At 48.1% G+C, this 19,407-nt stretch overlaps 10 non-coding genes and 1 pseudogene across 10 annotated transcripts; all 11 read right to left on the bottom strand.

The window, feature by feature from the left end:
• Positions 1 to 1,682: 1,682 nt before the first annotated feature.
• Positions 1,683 to 1,873, bottom strand: LOC141178350 (U2 spliceosomal RNA). Its single transcript, XR_012254644.1, has one exon. It is a non-coding gene; the product is annotated as a U2 spliceosomal RNA (small nuclear RNA).
• Positions 1,874 to 2,988: 1,115 nt separating this feature from the next.
• LOC141178349 (U2 spliceosomal RNA) lies at positions 2,989 to 3,179 on the bottom strand. Its single transcript, XR_012254643.1, has one exon. It is a non-coding gene; the product is annotated as a U2 spliceosomal RNA (small nuclear RNA).
• A 1,115-nt stretch (positions 3,180 to 4,294) lies between these two features.
• LOC141177629 (U2 spliceosomal RNA) lies at positions 4,295 to 4,485 on the bottom strand. Its single transcript, XR_012254206.1, has one exon. It is a non-coding gene; the product is annotated as a U2 spliceosomal RNA (small nuclear RNA).
• A 1,115-nt stretch (positions 4,486 to 5,600) lies between these two features.
• Positions 5,601 to 5,791, bottom strand: LOC141178348 (U2 spliceosomal RNA). Its single transcript, XR_012254642.1, has one exon. It is a non-coding gene; the product is annotated as a U2 spliceosomal RNA (small nuclear RNA).
• Positions 5,792 to 6,906: 1,115 nt separating this feature from the next.
• LOC141178217 (U2 spliceosomal RNA) lies at positions 6,907 to 7,097 on the bottom strand. The gene has a single exon (XR_012254523.1). It is a non-coding gene; the product is annotated as a U2 spliceosomal RNA (small nuclear RNA).
• Positions 7,098 to 8,212: 1,115 nt separating this feature from the next.
• LOC141178347 (U2 spliceosomal RNA) lies at positions 8,213 to 8,403 on the bottom strand. The gene has a single exon (XR_012254641.1). It is a non-coding gene; the product is annotated as a U2 spliceosomal RNA (small nuclear RNA).
• A 1,115-nt stretch (positions 8,404 to 9,518) lies between these two features.
• Positions 9,519 to 9,711, bottom strand: LOC141177691 (U2 spliceosomal RNA). The gene has a single exon (XR_012254262.1). It is a non-coding gene; the product is annotated as a U2 spliceosomal RNA (small nuclear RNA).
• A 5,529-nt stretch (positions 9,712 to 15,240) lies between these two features.
• On the bottom strand, positions 15,241 to 15,318 carry LOC141178026 (U2 spliceosomal RNA; annotated as a pseudogene).
• A 1,115-nt stretch (positions 15,319 to 16,433) lies between these two features.
• LOC141178346 (U2 spliceosomal RNA) lies at positions 16,434 to 16,624 on the bottom strand. The gene has a single exon (XR_012254640.1). It is a non-coding gene; the product is annotated as a U2 spliceosomal RNA (small nuclear RNA).
• Positions 16,625 to 17,739: 1,115 nt separating this feature from the next.
• On the bottom strand, positions 17,740 to 17,930 carry LOC141178345 (U2 spliceosomal RNA). The gene has a single exon (XR_012254639.1). It is a non-coding gene; the product is annotated as a U2 spliceosomal RNA (small nuclear RNA).
• Positions 17,931 to 19,045: 1,115 nt separating this feature from the next.
• Positions 19,046 to 19,236, bottom strand: LOC141178344 (U2 spliceosomal RNA). The gene has a single exon (XR_012254638.1). It is a non-coding gene; the product is annotated as a U2 spliceosomal RNA (small nuclear RNA).
• Between the last annotated feature and the right edge of the window lie 171 nt (positions 19,237 to 19,407).

Raw genomic sequence — 19,407 nt, 5'->3', positions numbered from 1 at the left:
CTTTTCAATTTCACACGGAATTTATACTGACAGTTAAAGATTCCTAGACAATTGACTTGCTTCACTCCCTTCCGCACATATTCACAGTAGCGAGAGAGGAAGCACTCCAGCAGCTCAGGGTCTGTAAAAGGGTTATAGACAGTCACAGTCACCTCCTTTTCTTGCAGACCAAACAAAGGTTCCCATCTAACTCCTTCCAAGCAGGGGTCACTAGAGTGACCACGGAGCCATTCAAAGACATTAAGGCAAACATCCTGGTCCATAAAGGTAACGTCATAATTACCTTGACGTGAAAATTCGTTGACACTGAAGATCTCAGAACGTCTTGCTCCAGCTTTGCCTTCAACGATGTCTTGGACAATGAAAACCACGTTGTTCTTGTTCTGGTCAGATGGATCCACGGACAAACGGATGGTGTTCTTCACAAAAGACATCTTGGATTCTGTCGGTATGGAATACCACAGGAAAAAGCAGAAAATCCTCCACAAAAGGGTCCGGATTCCTCCAGGAGACTCGCACCAATCAAAGTACAGTCATACGATCGCAGCCAAAAGGCCGAGAAGCGATAACCAGAATTGGTTTCAAACTACGGAGCCACCCAAGGATCCTGAAAAGTCCATTTGTGGAGATGAGCTCCTGGACTCCCGTTAAGAAGACATGTTGTCAACCTCTAGATCCCTTACATGCCTGCACTTTTCGGCTTGCTGCTGCTGCAATCCACGCGTTTTAGATCTGCATAACTCCACCTCTTTAAACACAGCACCTTCACCCCCTGCTGTTCCCACCCGCCTCAACACCGTTGGAAGGGAGGAGAACCAATTAAGGCGGGGGGTGGGGTGGAACGAGCAGCTGTCTACCCTTAGCAGGAGGGCTCCTGATTACATACCTCTCCTGCTGCTGCTGCTGCTGGCTGTCCAGCAGCAGACTGAAGGTGGCTGCTGCTGTGCACAGGTATATAAAGGCTCAGAGCCTATTATGACACGCGCAGCCAGCGTTCCATTGCCACATTCCATCTACTGCAAGCAGGATACCTGGCTGGCTGAATGTCGCTGAGAAGCTCACAGAGACCGCCATAAGCAACAGTTTAACAGAATGCCACAGACTAATCAACCAAACTTTTTGGGTTGGGTTCTCTTTTATAGTCTGCAGGCATTAAATGAAAGAAGTCAGTGTTCCAGCAGAAGGAGACAACGTTTCAGAAAAGGCATTGTAGCAAACCAAAAAAGAAATTTTAAGCGCAGCAGAGTAACCAGCGCACATACCTGTTAGCTCAGGTGAGTTTAAAAGGCTGCTGTTGATAACAAGGGCATTTGCTAAATAGATGGTGTGTGTGCAACAATATACTGAAAGGTCAATTATATTGTGCAGCTTATCTCACCACCTGTAGTTATTTAGGTGAAAGCTCCAAAATGCTTGCCTAATATGTCTGTTTATCCAAAAGGAAGTAAAAAGGGAGAGCTAGAAAGATAGCATTGCATCACATTACATGGCAATGCAATGCACAGTTGCTGAAGTTGAACCAAAATGAGCTTGTAATCTGGCTTCTGCAACTTTGAACATGAAAAATCCAATGAGGAGAAGAAAAGCAAAGCCAAAGAGTCCATCCCAAAATCCGACAAACAAGCAAAATGAACAAAAAACATTGAATTCAATTCTTTCTGATTTTAGAAACTGCATTAAAGAAGGGGTGCACCGGTCCTGGAGATACTGCAATACCAGGTCAATGCGTGGAGTGGACAGAGCAAGCTCTTTTTCCATCTCCCTGTTCTAAAAATCCATTTAATATATGGTCCCCAGATAGGGGACGTATCAGATATTAAACTGATAAGAACAGATACTACACTTGATCTTAGCCAAAAGGCCGAGAAGCGATAACCAGAATTGGTTTCAAACTACGGAGCCACCCAAGGATCCTGAAAAGTCCATTTGTGGAGATGAGCTCCTGGACTCCCGTTAAGAAGACATGTTGTCAACCTCTAGATCCCTTACATGCCTGCACTTTTCGGCTTGCTGCAGCTGCAATCCACGCGTTTTAGATCTGCATAACTCCACCTCTTTAAACACAGCACCTTCACCCCCTGCTGTTCCCACCCGCCTCAACACCGTTGGAAGGGAGGAGAACCAATTAAGGCGGGGGGTGGGGTGGAACGAGCAGCTGTCTACCCTTAGCAGGAGGGCTCCTGATTACATACCTCTCCTGCTGCTGCTGCTGCTGGCTGTCCAGCAGCAGACTGAAGGTGGCTGCTGCTGTGCACAGGTATATAAAGGCTCAGAGCCTATTATGACACGCGCAGCCAGCGTTCCATTGCCACATTCCATCTACTGCAGGCAGGATACCTGGCTGGCTGAATGTCGCTGAGAAGCTCACAGAGACCGCCATAAGCAACAGTTTAACAGAATGCCACAGACTAATCAACCAAACTTTTTGGGTTGGGTTCTCTTTTATAGTCTGCAGGCATTAAATGAAAGAAGTCAGTGTTCCAGCAGAAGGAGACAACGTTTCAGAAAAGGCATTGTAGCAAACCAAAAAAGAAATTTTAAGCGCAGCAGAGTAACCAGCGCACATACCTGTTAGCTCAGGTGAGTTTAAAAGGCTGCTGTTGATAACAAGGGCATTTGCTAAATAGATGGTGTGTGTGCAACAATATACTGAAAGGTCAATTATATTGTGCAGCTTATCTCACCACCTGTAGTTATTTAGGTGAAAGCTCCAAAATGCTTGCCTAATATGTCTGTTTATCCAAAAGGAAGTAAAAAGGGAGAGCTAGAAAGATAGCATTGCATCACATTACATGGCAATGCAATGCACAGTTGCTGAAGTTGAACCAAAATGAGCTTGTAATCTGGCTTCTGCAACTTTGAACATGAAAAATCCAATGAGGAGAAGAAAAGCAAAGCCAAAGAGTCCATCCCAAAATCCGACAAACAAGCAAAATGAACAAAAAACATTGAATTCAATTCTTTCTGATTTTAGAAACTGCATTAAAGAAGGGGTGCACCGGTCCTGGAGATACTGCAATACCAGGTCAATGCGTGGAGTGGACAGAGCAAGCTCTTTTTCCATCTCCCTGTTCTAAAAATCCATTTAATATATGGTCCCCAGATAGGGGACGTATCAGATATTAAACTGATAAGAACAGATACTACACTTGATCTTAGCCAAAAGGCCGAGAAGCGATAACCAGAATTGGTTTCAAACTACGGAGCCACCCAAGGATCCTGAAAAGTCCATTTGTGGAGATGAGCTCCTGGACTCCCGTTAAGAAGAGATGTTGTCAACCTCTAGATCCCTTACATGCCTGCACTTTTCGGCTTGCTGCTGCTGCAATCCACGTGTTTTAGATCTGCATAACTCCACCTCTTTAAACACAGCACCTTCACCCCCTGCTGTTCCCACCCGCCTCAACACCGTTGGAAGGGAGGAGAACCAATTAAGGCGGGGGGTGGGGTGGAACGAGCAGCTGTCTACCCTTAGCAGGAGGGCTCCTGATTACATACCTCTCCTGCTGCTGCTGCTGCTGGCTGTCCAGCAGCAGACTGAAGGTGGCTGCTGCTGTGCACAGGTATATAAAGGCTCAGAGCCTATTATGACACGCGCAGCCAGCGTTCCATTGCCACATTCCATCTACTGCAGGCAGGATACCTGGCTGGCTGAATGTCGCTGAGAAGCTCACAGAGACCGCCATAAGCAACAGTTTAACAGAATGCCACAGACTAATCAACCAAACTTTTTGGCTTGGGTTCTCTTTTATAGTCTGCAGGCATTAAATGAAAGAAGTCAGTGTTCCAGCAGAAGGAGACAACGTTTCAGAAAAGGCATTGTAGCAAACCAAAAAAGAAATTTTAAGCGCAGCAGAGTAACCAGCGCACATACCTGTTAGCTCAGGTGAGTTTAAAAGGCTGCTGTTGATAACAAGGGCATTTGCTAAATAGATGGTGTGTGTGCAACAATATACTGAAAGGTCAATTATATTGTGCAGCTTATCTCACCACCTGTAGTTATTTAGGTGAAAGCTCCAAAATGCTTGCCTAATATGTCTGTTTATCCAAAAGGAAGTAAAAAGGGAGAGCTAGAAAGATAGCATTGCATCACATTACATGGCAATGCAATGCACAGTTGCTGAAGTTGAACCAAAATGAGCTTCTAATCTGGCTTCTGCAACTTTGAACATGAAAAATCCAATGAGGAGAAGAAAAGCAAAGCCAAAGAGTCCATCCCAAAATCCAACAAACAAGCAAAATGAACAAAAAACATTGAATTCAATTCTTTCTGATTTTAGAAACTGCATTAAAGAAGGGGTGCACCGGTCCTGGAGATACTGCAATACCAGGTCAATGCGTGGAGTGGACAGAGCAAGCTCTTTTTCCATCTCCCTGTTCTAAAAATCCATTTAATATATGGTCCCCAGATAGGGGACGTATCAGATATTAAACTGATAAGAACAGATACTACACTTGATGTTAGCCAAAAGGCCGAGAAGCGATAACCAGAATTGGTTTCAAACTACGGAGCCACCCAAGGATCCTGAAAAGTCCATTTGTGGAGATGAGCTCCTGGACTCCCGTTAAGAAGACATGTTGTCAACCTCTAGATCCCTTACATGCCTGCACTTTTCGGCTTGCTGCTGCTGCAATCCACGCGTTTTAGATCTGCATAACTCCACCTCTTTAAACACAGCACCTTCACCCCCTGCTGTTCCCACCCGCCTCAACACCGTTGGAAGGGAGGAGAACCAATTAAGGCGGGGGGTGGGGTGGAACGAGCAGCTGTCTACCCTTAGCAGGAGGGCTCCTGATTACATACCTCTCCTGCTGCTGCTGCTGCTGGCTGTCCAGCAGCAGACTGAAGGTGGCTGCTGCTGTGCACAGGTATATAAAGGCTCAGAGCCTATTATGACACGCGCAGCCAGCGTTCCATTGCCACATTCCATCTACTGCAGGCAGGATACCTGGCTGGCTGAATGTCGCTGAGAAGCTCACAGAGACCGCCATAAGCAACAGTTTAACAGAATGCCACAGACTAATCAACCAAACTTTTTGGGTTGGGTTCTCTTTTATAGTCTGCAGGCATTAAATGAAAGAAGTCAGTGTTCCAGCAGAAGGAGACAACGTTTCAGAAAAGGCATTGTAGCAAACCAAAAAAGAAATTTTAAGCGCAGCAGAGTAACCAGCGCACATACCTGTTAGCTCAGGTGAGTTTAAAAGGCTGCTGTTGATAACAAGGGCATTTGCTAAATAGATGGTGTGTGTGCAACAATATACTGAAAGGTCAATTATATTGTGCAGCTTATCTCACCACCTGTAGTTATTTAGGTGAAAGCTCCAAAATGCTTGCCTAATATGTCTGTTTATCCAAAAGGAAGTAAAAAGGGAGAGCTAGAAAGATAGCATTGCATCACATTACATGGCAATGCAATGCACAGTTGCTGAAGTTGAACCAAAATGAGCTTGTAATCTGGCTTCTGCAACTTTGAACATGAAAAATCCAATGAGGAGAAGAAAAGCAAAGCCAAAGAGTCCATCCCAAAATCCGACAAACAAGCAAAATGAACAAAAAACATTGAATTCAATTCTTTCTGATTTTAGAAACTGCATTAAAGAAGGGGTGCACCGGTCCTGGAGATACTGCAATACCAGGTCAATGCGTGGAGTGGACAGAGCAAGCTCTTTTTCCATCTCCCTGTTCTAAAAATCCATTTAATATATGGTCCCCAGATAGGGGACGTATCAGATATTAAACTGATAAGAACAGATACTACACTTGATCTTAGCCAAAAGGCCGAGAAGCGATAACCAGAATTGGTTTCAAACTACGGAGCCACCCAAGGATCCTGAAAAGTCCATTTGTGGAGATGAGCTCCTGGACTCCCGTTAAGAAGACATGTTGTCAACCTCTAGATCCCTTACATGCCTGCACTTTTCGGCTTGCTGCTGCTGCAATCCACGCGTTTTAGATCTGCATAACTCCACCTCTTTAAACACAGCACCTTCACCCCCTGCTGTTCCCACCCGCCTCAACACCGTTGGAAGGGAGGAGAACCAATTAAGGCGGGGGGTGGGGTGGAACGAGCAGCTGTCTACCCTTAGCAGGAGGGCTCCTGATTACATACCTCTCCTGCTGCTGCTGCTGCTGGCTGTCCAGCAGCAGACTGAAGGTGGCTGCTGCTGTGCACAGGTATATAAAGGCTCAGAGCCTATTATGACACGCGCAGCCAGCGTTCCATTGCCACATTCCATCTACTGCAGGCAGGATACCTGGCTGGCTGAATGTCGCTGAGAAGCTCACAGAGACCGCCATAAGCAACAGTTTAACAGAATGCCACAGACTAATCAACCAAACTTTTTGGGTTGGGTTCTCTTTTATAGTCTGCAGGCATTAAATGAAAGAAGTCAGTGTTCCAGCAGAAGGAGACAACGTTTCAGAAAAGGCATTGTAGCAAACCAAAAAAGAAATTTTAAGCGCAGCAGAGTAACCAGCGCACATACCTGTTAGCTCAGGTGAGTTTAAAAGGCTGCTGTTGATAACAAGGGCATTTGCTAAATAGATGGTGTGTGTGCAACAATATACTGAAAGGTCAATTATATTGTGCAGCTTATCTCACCACCTGTAGTTATTTAGGTGAAAGCTCCAAAATGCTTGCCTAATATGTCTGTTTATCCAAAAGGAAGTAAAAAGGGAGAGCTAGAAAGATAGCATTGCATCACATTACATGGCAATGCAATGCACAGTTGCTGAAGTTGAACCAAAATGAGCTTGTAATCTGGCTTCTGCAACTTTGAACATGAATAATCCAATGAGGAGAAGAAAAGCAAAGCCAAAGAGTCCATCCCAAAATCCGACAAACAAGCAAAATGAACAAAAAACATTGAATTCAATTCTTTCTGATTTTAGAAACTGCATTAAAGAAGGGGTGCACCGGTCCTGGAGATACTGCAATACCAGGTCAATGCGTGGAGTGGACAGAGCAAGCTCTTTTTCCATCTCCCTGTTCTAAAAATCCATTTAATATATGGTCCCCAGATAGGGGACATATCAGATATTAAACTGATAAGAACAGATACTACACTTGATCTTAGCCAAAAGGCCGAGAAGCGATAACCAGAATTGGTTTCAAACTACGGAGCCACCCAAGGATCCTGAAAAGTCCATTTGTGGAGATGAGCTCCTGGACTCCCGTTAAGAAGACATGTTGTCAACCTCTAGATCCCTTACATGCCTGCACTTTTCGGCTTGCTGCTGCTGCAATCCACGCGTTTTAGATCTGCATAACTCCACCTCTTTAAACACAGCACCTTCACCCCCTGCTGTTCCCACCCACCTCAACACCGTTGGAAGGGAGGAGAACCAATTAAGGCGGGGGGTGGGGTGGAACGAGCAGCTGTCTACCCTTAGCAGGAGGGCTCCTGATTACATACCTCTCCTGCTGCTGCTGCTGCTGGCTGTCCAGCAGCAGACTGAAGGTGGCTGCTGCTGTGCACAGGTATATAAAGGCTCAGAGCCTATTATGACACGCGCAGCCAGCGTTCCATTTCCACATTCCATCTACTGCAGGCAGGATACCTGGCTGGCTGAATGTCGCTGAGAAGCTCACAGAGACCGCCATAAGCAACAGTTTAACAGAATGCCACAGACTAATCAACCAAACTTTTTGGGTTGGGTTCTCTTTTATAGTCTGCAGGCATTAAATGAAAGAAGTCAGTGTTCCAGCAGAAGGAGACAACGTTTCAGAAAAGGCATTGTAGCAAACCAAAAAAGAAATTTTAAGCGCAGCAGAGTAACCAGCGCACATACCTGTTAGCTCAGGTGAGTTTAAAAGGCTGCTGTTGATAACAAGGGCATTTGCTAAATAGATGGTGTGTGTGCAACAATATACTGAAAGGTCAATTATATTGTGCAGCTTATCTCACCACCTGTAGTTATTTAGGTGAAAGCTCCAAAATGCTTGCCTAATATGTCTGTTTATCCAAAAGGAAGTAAAAAGGGAGAGCTAGAAAGATAGCATTGCATCACATTACATGGCAATGCAATGCACAGTTGCTGAAGTTGAACCAAAATGAGCTTGTAATCTGGCTTCTGCAACTTTGAACATGAAAAATCCAATGAGGAGAAGAAAAGCAAAGCCAAAGAGTCCATCCCAAAATCCGACAAACAAGCAAAATGAACAAAAAACATTGAATTCAATTCTTTCTGATTTTAGAAACTGCATTAAAGAAGGGGTGCACCGGTCCTGGAGATACTGCAATACCAGGTCAATGCGTGGAGTGGACAGAGCAAGCTCTTTTTCCATCTCCCTGTTCTAAAAATCCATTTAATATATGGTCCCCAGATAGGGGACGTATCAGATATTAAACTGATAAGAACAGATACTACACTTGATCTTAGCCAAAAGGCCGAGAAGCGATAACCAGAATTGGTTTCAAACTACGGAGCCACCCAAGGATCCTGAAAAGTCCATTTGTGGAGATGAGCTCCTGGACTCCCGTTAAGAAGACATGTTGTCAACCTCTAGATCCCTTACATGCCTGCACTTTTCGGCTTGCTGCTGCTGCAATCCACGCGTTTTAGATCTGCATAACTCCACCTCTTTAAACACAGCACCTTCACCCCCTGCTGTTCCCACCCGCCTCAACACCGTTGGAAGGGAGGAGAACCAATTAAGGCGGGGGGTGGGGTGGAACGAGCAGCTGTCTACCCTTAGCAGGAGGGCTCCTGATTACATACCTCTCCTGCTGCTGCTGCTGCTGGCTGTCCAGCAGCAGACTGAAGGTGGCTGCTGCTGTGCACAGGTATATAAAGGCTCAGAGCCTATTATGACACGCGCAGCCAGCGTTCCATTGCCACATTCCATCTACTGCAGGCAGGATACCTGGCTGGCTGAATGTCGCTGAGAAGCTCACAGAGACCGCCATAAGCAACAGTTTAACAGAATGCCACAGACTAATCAACCAAACTTTTTGGGTTGGGTTCTCTTTTATAGTCTGCAGGCATTAAATGAAAGAAGTCAGTGTTCCAGCAGAAGGAGACAACGTTTCAGAAAAGGCATTGTAGCAAACCAAAAAAGAAATTTTAAGCGCAGCAGAGTAACCAGCGCACATACCTGTTAGCTCAGGTAAGTTTAAAAGGCTGCTGTTGATAACAAGGGCATTTGCTAAATAGATGGTGTGTGTGCAACAATATACTGAAAGGTCAATTATATTGTGCAGCTTATCTCACCACCTGTAGTTATTTAGGTGAAAGCTCCAAAATGCTTGCCTAATATGTCTGTTTATCCAAAAGGAAGTAAAAAGGGAGAGCTAGAAAGATAGCATTGCATCACATTACATGGCAATGCAATGCACAGTTGCTGAAGTTGAACCAAAATGAGCTTGTAATCTGGCTTCTGCAACTTTGAACATGAAAAATCCAATGAGGAGAAGAAAAGCAAAGCCAAAGAGTCCATCTCAAAATCCGACAAACAAGCAAAATGAACAAAAAACATTGAATTCAATTCTTTCTGATTTTAGAAACTGCATTAAAGAAGGGGTGCACCGGTCCTGGAGATACTGCAATACCAGGTCAATGCGTGGAGTGGACAGAGCAAGCTCTTTTTCCATCTCCCTGTTCTAAAAATCCATTTAATATATGGTCCCCAGATAGGGGACGTATCAGATATTAAACTGATAAGAACAGATTTTTTGATTGAATATATCTTTTATTAGCACAAAAAATAAGTTAACAGACAGTGTACAGTGCCGCAGCCCAGTACACACAGAATTCTACATCATATTTACATAGCATGAGGATACGACGCACTAACTAGACACATCACACCCCTATGCTACACAAAACACTCAATCTGAAAGAAAAAGCATATCAATCAATACAGTACGACGAACCGTGATAAGGGATAGGGATTGGGAAAAAGGGGATGGGGAGGGGAAAATCACAGGCCCGAAGCTTTATTGAAAGACAAGACACATAAGGGGAGAGGGGGAGGAGGGGTTTAGTCCTCATCCTCGTCCTCCGGACCGTCCATGATGGAATAGTCTCTGAGCAGGCTGTGGATCAGCCTGCGGCAGTCCTGGATGGACATCCTCTCCCTCCTCAAGATGAGCCGGTTCCTGGCGACCCAAAGGGCATCCTTGAAGCAGTTCATAAGGCGCCAAGCCTCCTGGATGGCTCCGACGGTATGAACCCCAGGGAAGAGTCCATAAAGCACAGAATGGTGCGATAGGCTCGCCCTGGGGACAGAGTTCCTCAGGTCGTCCTCAAGTGCAGTCAATAGGCGCTGTGCAAATCCGCAGTCCCAAAAAGTGTGCAAAGATGTTTCCTCCACGAAGGGGCACCTTGGGCAGTACCGGGTCTTGCACAGGTTCCGGGCATGCATGAATGACTGGGCGGGCAGTCCGCCCTGAATCGCCATCCACGACAAGTCCTTGTGCCCGTTGGTCAGCCTGTCAGACGACACATTTGTCCACACAGTCTCCAGCGTGTCCTGGTGAAGTCCTGTGATGTTCTCCACGTCATCCTTGGCTCTGATTAGCTTGTGGATAGTTTTGGGCTTCCACAAGTCGGGCTTGAGTCCCTCCAGTTGATGCTCCCCCACAAATCGAACGACGTCTCCGTAGAACCATGGCGTCGTCCAGTTGTAGGGGAAGGAGCTGTCCCACTTGTCCCAGCCGAGTCGCCTCCAAAGAGGAAGCAGGAAGAAGCGAGACATGGACCTGCCCGCGGAGCCATTCTTGACTTGCAAAGTCCGGCAGACACAATCACACACAAAAGAGGATCGCAGGAGGGTGGGAATATCTGGAACGCCCTTCCCATCCTTGCGAGGCTCCTTGTACATGACGGCCCGCCTGACTCTGTCCATCTTGGATCCCCAGACAAAGTGAAACACTGTCCTGGTAATGGCCCTGCACACAGTGACGTGTGGGGGCCAGGCCTGCGCCGTGTACTGCAAGACGGGCAGGACCTCATTACGCAGGACGATTGCCTTACCCTCACAAGTGAGGTGTCTGAGGCTCCAGAGTCCGATCCGTTGCTTCACCTTGGCCAAACGTTCTTGCCAGGACTTGAGGGCCGCTCCTTCCTTCCCGAACCAGACTCCCAGCACCTTGAGGAAATCCGGTTGAATGTTGAAGGGGAAGGGGGCGGAGGAGGCCGGCTGCCAATCCCCGAAGAGCATGGCTTCCGACTTCCTGCAGTTGACTTTGGCCCCTGAAGCCCGGCCGAACCTCTCACACGTCTGGACGAGGGCGTCGACTGAACCACGATCAGCGCAGAAGACGGTGACGTCGTCCATGTAGAGCGAGCACTTGACCTCGTGTCGTCCCGGACCCGGTGCGGTGATCCCTCTGATCTCTCCATTCTGCCGGATAGCCTCTGCGAAGAGTTCTATAACACAAACAAAAAGAAGAGGTGATAGAGGGCAGCCTTGTCTGACCCCAGAGAGGACAGGGAAGGGGTCAGTCTTCCAGCCGTTCACCAACACCGAGCTGTGGATATCAAAATACATCAGACGGACATACAAACAAAACATGTTACCCAAACCTAACCGGTGCAGAGCTCGGCCCATGAACTCGTGGGAAACCCGGTCGAAGGCCTTCTCCTGATCCAAGGAGACCAGGGCCGCGTGTGCGCGGCGGACCTTGATGTACTCGACCGTGTCCCGCACGAGAGCGAGGCTGTCTGCGATGCGACGTCCAGGGATGCCGCAGGTTTGGTCCGGGTGGATGATCCGTCCGATCACCGTCTTAAGTCGTGTCGCCATCGTCTTGGCCAGGATCTTGTAGTCCACGTTGAGCAGAGTGATGGGACGCCAATTCCTCAGGTCGCACCTCTCTCCCTTCCGCTTGTACAGGATCGTGACCATTCCTTCCCTCAAAGATGGAGGCATTCTACCCTCCACCACCATCTCCTCGTACAGGTCCAACAGGTCCGGACAGATGAGGTCTCCCAGCGCTACATAGAGCTCCGCTGGAAGACCATCACTGCCCGGGGTCCTGCCGGTCCTAAAGGATTTAGCGGCAGAGAGCAATTCGCCCACCATCAGAGGTTTGTCCAAGGCTGCCGTGCCTGCAGGATCAAGATGGTTAGTGATACCTGACAGGAACTTATCAGCAGCGTCGGGGTCGGTAGTCTTGTGGGAGTAGAGTTCGCTGTAGAAGTCGCTGACGACCCTCATCACGTCCTCCTTCCCACGTCGCATGTTTCCGCTCTCGTCTCGCAGCTCGTTCAGGGGCGTGTGACCGGCATGAAGTTTCCTGAAAAAGAATGAGTTACATTTCTCACCCTTCTCCAGATTCTCCACTTTGGAACGGAAGACGATTCGCTTGGACTCCTCCTCAAAGTGCCTTTTCAGGCTCTTCTTGGTCTCCTCCAGCTCCTCCCTCACGTCCCAGCCGCAGTGAAGAAGGTCCTGCAGCGACCGCAGCTCGCGCTGCAGCCCTCTGAAGTCCCTCCTCTTCTCACACGCCTGTTGTCGACCCTTGGCCTGAAAGAAACAGCGAAACTCAAGTTTAACATATTCCCACCAATCAGAGACTGTTTGGAAGCTACCCTTGTAGGACTGCCACATTGCGTAGGCTGCTCTCAGCTCCTCCACGACTTCATCCTGAGCCAGCAGAGCACAATTCAGCTTCCAGGAGCCGGGCCCGGACGGAAAACCGTCGCCGAGGACACCTTGTAAGTGAATGGCTCTGTGGTCGGAGAAGAAGCAGGAGACCATCGAGTGCCTACTCTGCCTGACTGCCCGAGAGGTGAACACAAAGTCAATCCTGGAGCGGAGTGAGCCATCGGGTCGGCTCCACGAATAGTTCGTGGAGCCTCTCCCCATGGAGCCCACCACGTCCTGAAGAGAGGCCTCGGTTACCATCTCGATGAGCAGCTTGGACGTGATGTCCAACTTGGCAGATGTGCCAGAACTACGACCATCCTCCTCGATGGGGCAGTTGAAATCCCCGGCCATCACTAAGGTCCTGGTGGTGGCAAGCTGAAGCCGCAGGGTCTGGAAAAGCTCCAAACGCTCATTCTTCAGTGGGGACGCATACACGTTGATGAACCTGACAGGTTCTCCCGCCCAGTTGCCATCTACAACAAGAGCCCTGCCGCAGATGAGCTCCTGGACGGACTCAAGCGTGAATGCGCCCCCCCTGATCAGAATTGCGACCCCCGCAGACTTGCAGTCACCCCCACCGGACCAGTAGGATGGACCGTGGGACCACTCCCTGGCCAGATGTTTGAAGGACCTAGAGGAGGGAAGGGAACATTCCTGCAACATATAAACATCACACAACTGGGAAGTAAGGAAGGCATAAATAGTCTGACGTCTGAACTTGTCCTTGATGCTCCTGACATTAATGGAAAATAAGTTAATATTAGCCATCATGTAGGGAAAAAAGAAAAAGTTAGCGCAGGCAATACACCTTAGTTACCACTCCGGTCGGGTGGTCCCTCGTCGGTGTTGACTGCTGGTGACGGGATCACCAGCAGGCCCTCTTCCTCCATCTGGTCAAGCAGCGCGGCCTCGATCTCGGCGACCACCAGTTCCTCCTCTTCTGGCTCGGCCACCAGGGTCTCAACCATGTGCTCCATCTCTTCTGGCTCAGGGAGGGTATCCTCCTTTTCGCCTACGAAATCCAGAATCTTCTTTTTGGAGGATTCAGTAGCAGGGCTGTCCTCCACCTTCCTCTTTCCCCGGGTTGGAACTGGGGAGACAAGAAGAGGAAAATCCTCCTCGGAATAGATAGCGGCGGGTGGAGGAAAGGTTAATTCCACCGCTACCATGGTCTGGGGAGGGAGAGTGGCTGCCGGGGCAGGGGAAAGGACACCTGCTGAGGAGTAGGGGAAGGAGGAAGAGGAAGTGGAATCCTCAGCAGGGGTGGCCGGGGTGGGGGGGGATTGGACGGGGGTGGCAGGGGGAGGGATCGAGAGAGGGGTGACAGAACTCTTACCCTCCTTTGACTTTTTCTTCTGCTTCGGAGCTGCTGGGACCGTCGCTGGGGCTTTGGCCACCGACTCCTTGACCGCATTGGCCTTGGTCGTCTCGGCCTTGGCCGCTGGGGCCTTGGTCGTCGCGTCCTTGACCTTCACAGGCCTGGTCGTCGGGGCCTTGTCCTCCGTAGCTGGGGTCGTCGCAACCACCGATGCCCAGGATCTCTCACGCTTGGGGCAATCCTTGTACAGATGAGCCGCCAGCCCACACAGGTTGCAGGACGTCTTCTTCGGGCAGTCCTTCGAGCTGTGTCCCGTCACTCGACAAATCCTGCAGGCATCCTCCTTGCAGTCCTTCATCTCGTGGCCGTTCTTGCCGCATCTCCTGCAGTTCCGCGGCATGTCCGGGTAATAGATGAGGCCGTAGGAGTTGCCCAGGGAGAATGTCGGGGGCAGGTGCCGAAGTCCGTCTGAGTACGCCAGGTCCCTGTGAAGTCTAACGGTCACCGACCACTTACCTGTCCAGAAGCCGAGTCCATTCAGGATGTGAGAGGGTTCCTTCACAACCAAACAGAAGCGTCTCAGGAAGGTACAGATGTCTTGGCCTGGGGTGTGCGGGTTGCGCATGGAGACCGTGATCCTCCTTTCGTCCCTCTGGATAGGGCAGCTACCTGTAAAGGCAGAGAAAGAATTATCCGGTCCTTTTGCGCTTACCATTTCCCAGAACCTCCTGCAGGTGTTCACAGTGGCGAAGGTGATGAAGAAGATCCCCGTCAAGAAGGTCTGGATGCTGAGGGTGTCCGACCTGGAGAAGCCTCGATCCAGCAGCATCTTCTGGCAGAACACGTCCGAGGACATGTCCGGCACCCTCCCATCCACTTCCTTCAGCTTCAGGGCCACCGTGGCGGGGCTTCTGGGGTCCCTTCTGCTGGCCAGTCGTGGAGGCAGAGTCCTTGGGGTCAGAATCGGCTCCTGGCTGGGCCCTCCTGGCTGTCCCCTGCTCCAGGCTCTTCTTTTCGGCCTTCCTCGCAGCGCTTGCCATGGCTTTCCTCCTGCAGTTACTTCTTGGAGCTGGATCTGGAACTCTTCCCGGAATGGGTGGAGCTATGCAGATTCTTCTCCCGTCGTGTTCTGGACAAATTCCCCGAAAGGTCTTTGTCTCGATGATTTTCTTCCTCGAAGATTCCACAGGACAGCCCGATTCTTCTCCGAGTCTTCGTCTTCTTCTGGATTCTTTAGAGCTTCTTCCTCCCACCGATATCCGCCTTCCTTCTCCGATGTCAGCTGGGCTCCGAAGCTCTTCTCCTTCCGAGTTCGATCGCTCTCGTCAAGTGTAGATCGTAGCTCTTGTGTTCTTAAAAGAACAGATACTACACTTGATCTTAGCCAAAAGGCCGAGAAGCGATAACCAGAATTGGTTTCAAACTACGGAGCCACCCAAGGATCCTGAAAAGTCCATTTGTGGAGATGAGCTCCTGGACTCCCGTTAAGAAGACATGTTGTCAACCTCTAGATCCCTTACATGCCTGCACTTTTCGGCTTGCTGCTGCTGCAATCCACGCGTTTTAGATCTGCATAACTCCACCTCTTTAAACACAGCACCTTCACCCCCTGCTGTTCCCACCCGCCTCAACACCGTTGGAAGGGAGGAGAACCAATTAAGGCGGGGGGTGGGGTGGAACGAGCAGCTGTCTACCCTTAGCAGGAGGGCTCCTGATTACATACCTCTCCTGCTGCTGCTGCTGCTGGCTGTCCAGCAGCAGACTGAAGGTGGCTGCTGCTGTGCACAGGTATATAAAGGCTCAGAGCCTATTATGACACGCGCAGCCAGCGTTCCATTGCCACATTCCATCTACTGCAGGCAGGATACCTGGCTGGCTGAATGTCGCTGAGAAGCTCACAGAGACCGCCATAAGCAACAGTTTAACAGAATGCCACAGACTAATCAACCAAACTTTTTGGGTTGGGTTCTCTTTTATAGTCTGCAGGCATTAAATGAAAGAAGTCAGTGTTCCAGCAGAAGGAGACAACGTTTCAGAAAAGGCATTGTAGCAAACCAAAAAAGAAATTTTAAGCGCAGCAGAGTAACCAGCGCACATACCTGTTAGCTCAGGTGAGTTTAAAAGGCTGCTGTTGATAACAAGGGCATTTGCTAAATAGATGGTGTGTGTGCAACAATATACTGAAAGGTCAATTATATTGTGCAGCTTATCTCACCACCTGTAGTTATTTAGGTGAAAGCTTCAAAATGCTTGCCTAATATGTCTGTTTATCCAAAAGGAAGTAAAAAGGGAGAGCTAGAAAGATAGCATTGCATCACATTACATGGCAATGCAATGCACAGTTGCTGAAGTTGAACCAAAATGAGCTTGTAATCTGGCTTCTGCAACTTTGAACATGAAAAATCCAATGAGGAGAAGAAAAGCAAAGCCAAAGAGTCCATCCCAAAATCCGACAAACAAGCAAAATGAACAAAAAACATTGAATTCAATTCTTTCTGATTTTAGAAACTGCATTAAAGAAGGGGTGCACCGGTCCTGGAGATACTGCAATACCAGGTCAATGCGTGGAGTGGACAGAGCAAGCTCTTTTTCCATCTCCCTGTTCTAAAAATCCATTTAATATATGGTCCCCAGATAGGGGACGTATCAGATATTAAACTGATAAGAACAGATACTACACTTGATCTTAGCCAAAAGGCCGAGAAGCGATAACCAGAATTGGTTTCAAACTACGGAGCCACCCAAGGATCCTGAAAAGTCCATTTGTGGAGATGAGCTCCTGGACTCCCGTTAAGAAGACATGTTGTCAACCTCTAGATCCCTTACATGCCTGCACTTTTCGGCTTGCTGCTGCTGCAATCCACGCGTTTTAGATCTGCATAACTCCACCTCTTTAAACACAGCACCTTCACCCCCTGCTGTTCCCACCCGCCTCAACACCGTTGGAAGGGAGGAGAACCAATTAAGGCGGGGGGTGGGGTGGAACGAGCAGCTGTCTACCCTTAGCAGGAGGGCTCCTGATTACATACCTCTCCTGCTGCTGCTGCTGCTGGCTGTCCAGCAGCAGACTGAAGGTGGCTGCTGCTGTGCACAGGTATATAAAGGCTCAGAGCCTATTATGACACGCGCAGCCAGCGTTCCATTGCCACATTCCATCTACTGCAGGCAGGATACCTGGCTGGCTGAATGTCGCTGAGAAGCTCACAGAGACCGCCATAAGCAACAGTTTAACAGAATGCCACAGACTAATCAACCAAACTTTTTGGGTTGGGTTCTCTTTTATAGTCTGCAGGCATTAAATGAAAGAAGTCAGTGTTCCAGCAGAAGGAGACAACGTTTCAGAAAAGGCATTGTAGCAAACCAAAAAAGAAATTTTAAGCGCAGCAGAGTAACCAGCGCACATACCTGTTAGCTCAGGTGAGTTTAAAAGGCTGCTGTTGATAACAAGGGCATTTGCTAAATAGATGGTGTGTGTGCAACAATATACTGAAAGGTCAATTATATTGTGCAGCTTATCTCACCACCTGTAGTTATTTAGGTGAAAGCTTCAAAATGCTTGCCTAATATGTCTGTTTATCCAAAAGGAAGTAAAAAGGGAGAGCTAGAAAGATAGCATTGCATCACATTACATGGCAATGCAATGCACAGTTGCTGAAGTTGAACCAAAATGAGCTTGTAATCTGGCTTCTGCAACTTTGAACATGAAAAATCCAATGAGGAGAAGAAAAGCAAAGCCAAAGAGTCCATCCCAAAATCCGACAAACAAGCAAAATGAACAAAAAACATTGAATTCAATTCTTTCTGATTTTAGAAACTGCATTAAAGAAGGGGTGCACCGGTCCTGGAGATACTGCAATACCAGGTCAATGCGTGGAGTGGACAGAGCAAGCTCTTTTTCCATCTCCCTGTTCTAAAAATCCATTTAATATATGGTCCCCAGATAGGGGACGTATCAGATATTAAACTGATAAGAACAGATACTACACTTGATCTTAGCCAAAAGGCCGAGAAGCGATAACCAGAATTGGTTTCAAACTACGGAGCCACCCAAGGATCCTGAAAAGTCCATTTGTGGAGATGAGCTCCTGGACTCCCGTTAAGAAGACATGTTGTCAACCTCTAGATCCCTTACATGCCTGCACTTTTCGGCTTGCTGCTGCTGCAATCCACGCGTTTTAGATCTGCATAACTCCACCTCTTTAAACACAGCACCTTCACCCCCTGCTGTTCCCACCCGCCTCAACACCGTTGGAAGGGAGGAGAACCAATTAAGGCGGGGGGTGGGGTGGAACGAGCAGCTGTCTACCCTTAGCAGGAGGGCTCCTGATTACATACCTCTCCTGCTGCTGCTGCTGCTGGCTGTCCAGCAGCAGACTGAAGGTGGCTGCTGCTGTGCACAGGTATATAAAGGCTCAGAGCCTATTATGACACGCGCAGCCAGCGTTCCATTGCCACATTCCATCTACTGCAGGCAGGATACCTGGCTGGCTGAATGTCGCTGAGAAGCTCACAGAGACCGCCATAAGCAACAGTTTAACAGAATGCCACAGACTAATCAACCAAACTTTTTGGGTTGGGTTCTCTTTTATAGTCTGCAGGCATTAAATGAAAGAAGTCAGTGTTCCAGCAGAAGGAGACAACGTTTCAGAAAAGGCATTGTAGCAAACCAAAAAAGAAATTTTAAGCGCAGCAGAGTAACCAGCGCACATACCTGTTAGCTCAGGTGAGTTTAAAAGGCTGCTGTTGATAACAAGGGCATTTGCTAAATAGATGGTGTGTGTGCAACAATATACTGAAAGGTCAATTATATTGTGCAGCTTATCTCACCACCTGTAGTTATTTAGGTGAAAGCTCCAAAATGCTTGCCTAATATGTCTGTTTATCCAAAAGGAAGTAAAAAGGGAGAGCTAGAAAGATAGCATTGCATCACATTACATGGCAATGCAATGCACAGTTGCTGAAGTTGAACCAAAATGAGCTTGTAATCTGGCTTCTGCAACTTTGAACATGAAAAATCCAATGAGGAGAAGAAAAGCAAAGCCAAAGAGTCCATCCCAAAATCCGACAAACAAGCAAAATGAACAAAAAACATTGAATTCAATTCTTTCTGATTTTAGAAACTGCATTAAAGAAGGGGTGCACCGGTCCTGGAGATACTGCAATACCAGGTCAATGCGTGGAGTGGACAGAGCAAGCTCTTTTTCCATCTCCCTGTTCTAAAAATCCATTTAATATATGGTCCCCAGATAGGGGACGTATCAGATATTAAACTGATAAGAACAGATACTACACTTGATCTTAGCCAAAAGGCCGAGAAGCGATAACCAGAATTGGTTTCAAACTACGGAGCCACCCAAGGATCCTGAAAAGTCCATTTGTGGAGATGAGCTCCTGGACTCCCGTTAAGAAGACATGTTGTCAACCTCTAGATCCCTTACATGCCTGCACTTTTCGGCTTGCTGCTGCTGCAATCCACGCGTTTTAGATCTGCAT

Source organism: Phyllobates terribilis, unplaced genomic scaffold (genome assembly GCF_046119375.1).
Source record: "Phyllobates terribilis strain yellow unplaced genomic scaffold, ASM4611937v1 Scaffold_27__1_contigs__length_16484149, whole genome shotgun sequence".
In the NCBI taxonomy this organism is placed as follows: Eukaryota; Metazoa; Chordata; class Amphibia; order Anura; family Dendrobatidae; genus Phyllobates; species Phyllobates terribilis.
The sequence above is the reverse complement of the archived record's forward strand: the minus strand, read 5'-3'. Positions and strand labels throughout refer to the sequence as shown.